The sequence below is a fragment of the Myotis davidii genome, unplaced genomic scaffold (genome assembly GCF_000327345.1).
Source record: "Myotis davidii unplaced genomic scaffold, ASM32734v1 scaffold292, whole genome shotgun sequence".
In the NCBI taxonomy this organism is placed as follows: domain Eukaryota; kingdom Metazoa; phylum Chordata; class Mammalia; order Chiroptera; family Vespertilionidae; genus Myotis; species Myotis davidii.
The window spans coordinates 3,974,203-3,979,586 of NW_006285042.1; the positions used below are offsets into that span (position 1 = coordinate 3,974,203).

Genomic DNA, 5,384 nt, shown 5'->3' on the forward strand with positions numbered 1-5,384 from the left:
TGTTTTCTTCTGCTTGCTCTAGTCTCACCTTTGAAAATCACTGTTTTTTGAGTCGTGGGTCCCAGGTCATAATGTACCCAGCTGGGTCCTGCCTGAGCATCCCAGGGGACAATGAGAGACTGATTACACAGGCATTGTGCCGGGCGGCCCTGCTGCCTGTGGTTCTGGCCTGCAGGGAAATTTGCCCGAGTCAGTTACTCAACAATTTCTATCTTTTGCTTAGATTTGTCACCTGAGCTCCAGATGTTTATATCCTGTCTGCTTGACCTCTCCTTGTGAATGCCCCATAGGTTCCTCAAACGCAGGTTCTGTTCTTCCTCTACGGACCCCCTTCAGTTGATGGGATCGTTATCCTCCCAGATGTAGAGGCAAACCATCAGAATGACCTTCATTCCGTTCTATACTTTCTGTCTACAACCAAATGAGATGAAAGGATTGCTGCTGATACTTACGAAAAAGAAAAAGATGAATATGTGTGTGATGTTATCCAAAATGCACATCAAGTGCTTTTCCGGTGAAGGCAGCTACAATTTCCTATCTGGATTTTCTTAATAGGCCCAATAAGAAAAGTGTTTCTTACATCAGGAATTACGTTTTGATTTCCACTTACACTTATATAATTTTTAATGTGATTTTTATTCAATAAGTGTTTATTAAGTTCAGAACTGCTATTAATTCACTTGAGCCTAAACTTGCATGCTCATTTCTTTCACATATGTAAATTTCCTGGGAACAGATTCCTGCAGGCTTGTCCCTGCACGATTTTTAACAGTTCCTTCTTTCACTTTCACAAGTGTCTGAGTTTGGATGACAAATGACAAGTATGGTCACCCGACACATCTGCTATATAATCTGAGTGTGCCCTTGTTTGGCATTTTCTAAGCTCACCCTGCCCTTTCATACTGAACTAATTTCGTCTGAGCCCCCATCCTCAGAGGCTGCAGGAAAACCCTGCCTTTTAGGTTGTCCCTGTCTCCTTGGTGTGAAGCCTGCGGGGACAGAGGCCTGGCCTTTCTCTCTTTATTGCCACTTCCCGAGAGGCCATATTTCTGATTCACCAGAAACACAAAGTAAAATAAATATTTCTAAGAAAAATTTAAAGTAAAATAACATAAGGAAGAAAGAAAATTAAGAAAAACTAAAATGTTGAAATTAAAATAAAAATACAATGAAAAGTGAACCATTACAAAATAAAATAATTATATTTAATTATAAAATAAAAATAACAAGCTACAATATGTAAAAAGAAAACATGAACATAGATTAAGAAAAATTCTAAGTTAAACTAGGAATAAGTATAATTTCAATAAGCTAGGAGTGATGTTTTAAAGAAAAATACAAATAAAGACAAAGTAAGGTGTTAATATAAGAAACATCCAAACCTATAAGAATTTTTATGATTTTGTTTGAGTCAAACTGACAACAATTGCCAGGAAGCAAACTACCAAAGGACTGAGAGAATGCTCTGGAAAATGGCAGTTTTATCACTTATTTCATACATCAGATTCAAAGGGGAAGATGTACATGAGATTCATTGGTGACAGATTAGGGAGGTGGAAGAAAGCAGAGTGGAGAAATCTCTGGGATTGGGTAAAAAGTTAAAAAATGAATAGACACATCCTTCTTTTACATCTGTGGGTAAAGGATAATTAGCAGTTAACAACATGCTAACAATAACAATAAGGGTTTTGTGATCTCTGCTCTGTGCGGTAATGGGTCTGGAAAAAAGGAAATTACCCTGATATTCCGAGGTATGTTATTACAGATGCTCAGTTAGGTGAAGATTGACCTTTGTCAGGGCAGATAACAGCCTAAGACATGACTACCCTCCATGACTTGCTTTTGGTTAGAAAGTTTTAAGTTCAGACCATCCCTATGTGGTTACTTTAGGTTTCTGAGTTTGTAAGGCCACTATGCAAGGCCTTCCCTGAGCTTGTCAGGGTTCAGCATGTGGCCCCTTTTTCGTCCACAAAGGAAAACAACAGAGGCAGAACATTAAAAGTGAACTAAAATAGAAATGGGAAAATTAGATTAAACGAATTAAATGAGATAAAACATATAAAGTGATACTGAGACACTGCTCCATAAAACAAAATCTGTCTTTAAAAAAGTTGGAAAACAATATTGTCATTTTCTCTTTAATATTGTCACTTATAACGACGGTCAATATGCAGTGCTTTTCACATTTTGTTCCAACGCTCAGGTGCTTATTTGTCATGTTTGTAGCTGCCAGCACCTTTTGAACACCCGTCTATGTTTGGAAAATTTCCTCCATTTTGAGGCTTGCTTCCTAAAGCAGAAGCCAGAGCTTTGCTTCCTAGCCTCCCTTGCAGCTAGCTCCTAGGAATGGAACTTTGCATTCTTTCGCTCAGGCAGTCCCATGTATGACGTGAATTTGGAAAATAGCAGCATGACCCAGAATCCAGTAAAAAGGGAGGAAAGGAGTCCAATCAATGGTGGGGCCAGATCTTAGACTCTTCACCACAGGACTCTGCTTTCCCCATGTTCATTTTTTTTGTCTGGTAGCCTGTCTCTATGCAGTGTTCCCAGGGCTCCATTACAATATCCCAGCTTATCAGTCTCAGAATTCTCACTTATTGCTTCATTTAAAAAAAGCAAACACCCAGCATCACAAAACAATAGCAATTTCATTCTGCCCATGGGTTCTGTGAGTGAGGAATTGGAAAAATACACAGTGGGAGCAGCTTGTTCCTACTTCATGATATCTGGGTGCTTAGCTGGAAAGACGTAATGGCAGTATCACTTGATGGCTAGAAACCAGAATCAACTGAAGACTCATTAACCTATACCTGTAGCAGTTGGTTCTGACTGTCAACTGGGGCTGTCAGCTGGAACCAGTACATGCAGTTCCTTGGGCTTCCTCAGATTATGGTGGCTGGGTTCCTAGGTCAAGAGAACAAGGCGAAGTATATAGCACCTTTGATGCCCTGGACTTGGAAGTCACACAGCATTATTTTGCCACAGAGACAAGCCTTCCCATGTTCAATGAGGGAGAACACAAGCCCTCCCCCACCCCTATGGATGGTAGAGGTGTCAAGTCACAGAGGAAGAAGAGCAGTTGGGAAGAGAGATACTATTATGGTTTCCTCTTTGGGAAAATACAATCAGCCACACCGCAGACTGACGTCTTCTGGTCTCCACTAGTTCAGAAGCACCTGTATCTCTGATTAGACTAACGTGTGTTACAGACCCATCCTTAGCAGCAGCCAGAGACACTTAATATAATCTTGAGGCTTTGGAAGTCACTACTGAGGGATGCCCTACGATAAGGCTGTGTTGTTCAGAACTGTCTTATACTAGGGGCTTGTTGGAAGCTAAGTCTGAGGTTAAATAAAAATGTTACCCAAATAGTGCAATGCCCCCCACCCCCCAGATGGGGAGTGGGGCACACATCTTGTATTTGAGTGAGTTTGTAACTGGGCTTCTGTTACCTAAACTTCAAAATGGAGATATGAACTCTCACTTCACAGTGTTGTTAAGAACATTAAATTACATAATATATGTAAAGGCTTAGAACAATGACCATCACAGAGGGAGCACTCAATACATATTTTTATTATAACCATTATAAGTACCTTGAAAGCCCAGTTCTATGAAATCTGAGGCCTCTGACAATTTGGTGCAATAAGATGGAGATGCTGGGTATCGGGTGGCGATCCTTGTGTTGTCACCTTATGGGTCTTCGAGATCCTAGCGGAGTCCAAGTTCCCCCTTTTCTCTCAGCAGGACAGGACATGGCCACAGGAACCTGCTCTACCTTCTTGTCTGTGTGCTCTGGAGGGCCAGGGCTGACACTCAGTAGGAGGGCTACTGTTGAGGATAGGACACAGGTGCAGGCCACTGAGGCCTCACAATGTTACGTGGCAAAGTGAGTCAGGAGCAGTTCCACCAGTCAATGTTCTTGACTGGAGCTCAGAGAACCAGGGCGGCGGCTGTGTGGCAGTCTCCCCCGGGGGTGGCCATGTTCCCAGGGATCCAGGACTTCCAGGAGGTGGCAGGGCAATGGGTTTCTTACCGTGAGACCCAGCGGGTGAGGAGCCAGCGGGCGCGGTCCCAGCAGAATGAGGTGAATGTGCGAAGTGTCCAGGATGATAGACGTTCTTAGTCAAAGACAGCGCCTGCCCGGTAGGTAGGAGCAAGGGCGTGGCTGCCAGGTCCTGCCTCAACCTCCAGGCCCCAGGATGCTCCAGAACACATAAGCCTTGGGCGACTGGGAGCCATGGTGGTGAGGAACGAAGCAGAAATCCTGGAAAAGGAGTGGATGGAGCAAAGTGAAACTCCTGCGCACAGAAAGGAAGGAGAGCGTTGAAATACAGTTAAGAAATGAGAACACAAACATGTATGCACGGCTGGGTCAAGGGAACAGAGAGGAGGCCATGGCACTGCCAGTGAAGTGGTGCAGTGAGTGGGTGCCGGGAGCCAGCAGGGAGGACCAATTGGGCCACACCACCCGGCATTGGACGTGGCACAGCCAGTGGTTCTCAACCTTCCTAATTCCGCGACCCTTTAATACAGTTCCTCATGTTGTGGTGACCCCCAACCATAAAATTAGTTTCGTTGCTACTTCATAACTGTAATTTTGCTACTGTTATGAATCGTAATGTAAATATCTGATAGGCAGGATGTATTTTCATTGTTACAAACTGAACATAATTAAAGCATAGTGATTAATCACAAAGACATGTAATTATATATGTGTTTTCCGATGGTCTTAGGCGACCCCCCAAAGGGGTCGCGACCCACTGGTTGGTCACCCACATATGTCACTATACTGTATAGACACACATTTCTACACATTTCTTCCCGTGAGACTTGTGACTTATGCTAAGAAGAAACGACCCGCCCGTAGGGGTTCCAGAGCTCTCCTCCTGCCCATCTCTTCGAGTTTATCCCATTCCGGGGAAAACAGACCCCACACGGAGCCGTGGCTCCATCCCCGCACCACCTGTCCCGGGAGCCTCCAGAACGCGCTCCTGGGAATGCAGAAGTTGATTAGTTTGTTTCCTGCGCCCGCGCACCTCGAAACCGGAAGCATAACCGGCTGGGCCTGCGCGCGGCCCGCCCGCTGCGAGGACCACAGAAGCGGCGTTCCCGCAGGAGGGAGCGGAGGACGGTGGAATAAAGCTTGTAGGACGAGCGAGAGGGGTAACGTGCGTCTGCACCAGGATGGCCGAGTGGTTAAGGCGTTGGACTTAAGATCCAATGGACGTATGTCCGCGTGGGTTCGAACCCCACTCCTGGTACATGTGTTTTCTCTTTCTTTTAAATACTTTACTATTATATATTTTTAAAAAATATAAATTTCACCAAGCACAACACTTACCGGACTCAGGAATTCCAGTTCTGGCTGGGAAAGGCGTTGC

The 5,384-nt window shown here is 44.4% G+C and overlaps 1 long non-coding RNA gene and 1 other non-coding gene across 2 annotated transcripts; one reads left to right on the forward strand and one right to left on the reverse strand.

The window, feature by feature from the left end:
- Nucleotides 1-158: 158 nt before the first annotated feature.
- Nucleotides 159-4,272, reverse strand: LOC107181784. Its single transcript, XR_001512491.1, has 3 exons — nucleotides 3,597-4,272; nucleotides 2,811-2,904; nucleotides 159-411 (listed from the first exon to the last, which is right to left on the reverse strand). It is a non-coding gene; the product is annotated as an uncharacterized LOC107181784 (long non-coding RNA).
- A 909-nt stretch (nucleotides 4,273-5,181) lies between these two features.
- TRNAL-UAA lies at nucleotides 5,182-5,264 on the forward strand. Its single transcript has one exon. It is a non-coding gene; the product is annotated as a tRNA-Leu (tRNA).
- Nucleotides 5,265-5,384: the final 120 nt, after the last annotated feature.